Source organism: Psammomys obesus, unplaced genomic scaffold, assembly GCF_907164565.1.
Source record: "Psammomys obesus unplaced genomic scaffold, mPsaObe1.curated_primary_1811, whole genome shotgun sequence".
NCBI lineage: Eukaryota > Metazoa > Chordata > Mammalia > Rodentia > Muridae > Psammomys > Psammomys obesus.
The window spans coordinates 5,307,696-5,310,649 of NW_026596149.1; positions in this window are offsets into that span (position 1 = coordinate 5,307,696).

A 2,954-nucleotide genomic window follows, 5' to 3' on the forward strand; every position below is an offset into this window, starting at 1 on the left:
CCACCCCTGAGCTCTGGGCTCTACACTGCTGCCTCCCTGCCTAGGTGATGTCTGCCTGAGCTGGAGCTTAAAATAAAAGACCCTACTGCATTTGCATTGGAATCTGCTTCTTAGTGGTCTTTGGGGTCCTTGAGACTTGGACGTAACAGTATAGATTCATGTTTACAGGTCAACTGACAAACAGCTTTTTGCATATTATATTCTCAGTACTTTATAATAATGAAATGTAGGGCCCTGGAAGAATTTGTTTCCTAAAATTTTGTTGACCATAGAACAAAATGTAGGATAATACTCACAATTCAGTTTATAACAAATTTCCATAACTGACATGTGTGGGAAGTCAGATGCTAGTTACCCTTAGCGGAAGGAAGGGACAACAGCAAAGAAGCCCAGGTGATGTGTTTGGGGTATTGGGATGGTTCTATGGCTTGATGTGAATGTTGTTATATGGGGGTTTTTATGCTCAGTTTTGCATTTCAGTGTTTGTCAAATGTAACAGGCATTCGATAGTTTTTTTTGCATAACTAAGTTGAATGAGTTAATGAGGAAGGAGGAATTTGGTTGGGAGAACATGGCTGTTGTGTTATTGCCATCATCCATAATAATATGTAGTTCTCTAAGAAGAGAAGGGTTATATTTTATGTTACGTGTCTTCTTAAAGGTAAGAAAGGATTTGTCAGCTTTAGGTATTTTCCCCATCTTAAATACTTATATCAGTAAATTCTAAATTTCTAGAAAAATTGTATTCAGCTTATTATTTTTCTAACAATAATTAATTTTGTAGTGATAGTAAAATTGGGTACACTTGATTTTATATGGTATTAGCCAAGATAGGAGATGATTGTCCTTTTATTTCAGGAAGGCAGCAATAAAGTTAACTGTGAAAGTTTTAGAGGGTACCATGTGAGAAAAATAAGAGAGCATTAAAATGTTTCTAGAGTATCAAGGCTCCTGAATGCACAGTAATAGATTCTAAGGACGTAATTGGAATGCTTGTCTACTATTACAACATAGCAAATAAAATCTAAAATATTTCCTGTATCTTAATGCATCAGAAATACAAACAAATAGCAAAGATAAACACTTTTCTAAGAACCAGTAAAGCCATAATATTTCAGAATATTTCTAATATCTATGATGTGAGAGCCAGGAAATATTGCAGTTAGGAACAAAAAGGGTTTCCAATATTCTTTTGTCTCTTTCATAAAGGGCAGGGGTGGGTTTCCCGGAGAAAAGTGAGAAACCATCCAAATTCCACTTCTGCATTCTTTCTTCTAACAATTAAACACCAGGTTTTCTGTTTATAGGAAAGGAATGGGTTATATGTTCTATGGTAAGTTCCAGCAAAAAGGAATATATGTAAACACTGAATTATACTTTGAAGTATATTCTGATATTAGCACACTGTAAACAGTTACACATGCCACAAAGGCTATAAGGTATAGAACTTTTTTTTTTTTTTTTTAGCTCCAGGTAGATCTACTTCCTTGAGGATGTTCCCATGCAGAGGGACAAATGATTTATTTGTTAGTCTAATACAACCTATTAAACCTATTGAGAAATAACCAGCAGAATAGGCCATCTTTTAATTGTTACTGCTGAATGTGAGAGGCTCCAATCTATACTAGTTCTTACAACTTTTGGAGGCAGACTGAGTTTGAATTCTGCTACCATCACACTTGTAAGCTATGGTTTAGGAGAAATTGTTCCATTCTTGTTGTTCCAAAGTTATTAATGGTAACATAGGGATAGTAACATACCTCAGAACCAGAAAAATTATTGAATTAATACTTGTAACAACTCCCAATACGCTTGAATACATGTTAGAAACAATCGTGAGAATATCACTACTTCTACATAACTAAAAGTAGAAAAACTCAAAACCTTGGCTCTAAGAAAGATAAGGAGACAGGTCATAGCATATTGTCCAAGAAGCCAAATTTACCTTGGGGATACTAATTCTGGTTGAGCATGAAAGGCAGGATTATCATGTGACTCTAGCAAGATACCTCAACTAGTATTGGGGCAATCTCAGCCATTCTTGGTGGGATGGGAAAAAGATAGTAGATGTTTTGCCATTTGAAGGGAGACTGTTATACTATGAGGCTTTGAGCCCAGATGATTTGAGATTCTAGTAATGTGAGGTCCTGAGGGTGAGTGAGATAGCAAAGCCCAATAATGTATTTTAAAGCTGGCAATTCTAACAAGGGTAAAAAGTTTTAACACTATTTACCAAACTAAGGCAGTCCTCTCCCCACTCTCTCAGGTCACAGCAGGTACCCCAGATGCTCCATTGGAAGACTTGGAATTTGAGGTCCAATCTCATTATCTGTTCAGTTCTTGCTTCCATGGTTCAATTTCTACCAAAGATTTCAGCTTAAGGGCCTGTGTAGTTCCCCACCAAGTTCCCCACCAAGGGAGACTCTGCAAGCATCTAGACTTAATGAGATTGGTTTTCACTGAAGCTTGTGACAAACTATGGAAACTTGGGCGATTTGTTTTTAAGCACTCAGGGCACAGCATTCTCCTTGATTATACAGTTCTGAAATATGAACGATCAGCAGAGGGTGGAAGGCCACTGGGAGGTGGAGGGCCTGCCCACAGCACAGCTTCTTTCACTGATCTTTATTTTTGGTTTTAAATGCTGTTTAAATGTCTTACACATATTTAAAAATATTTTGTTCTTTGAAAAATGCATGCTCATATAAAGGAGCTTATTGTACAGCTGTGAACTCTTCCTTGGCAAGATCCCCTGCCTCTTCTGCTTTTCGTATATTCCCATGCTTCCAAGTTCTTTGGTGCGTGGTTGGCTTGATGAGACAGCTGTGAGTATTGTCATTAGTGAGGGCTATAAGAAAAGAAAAGAAAACAAAACAACAGACATGGATCCAGTGGCTTCCATGGCGAATGTTTCTCCTTAACTGCTTATAGGTGGCAGCTCCTTTTCTGCATTG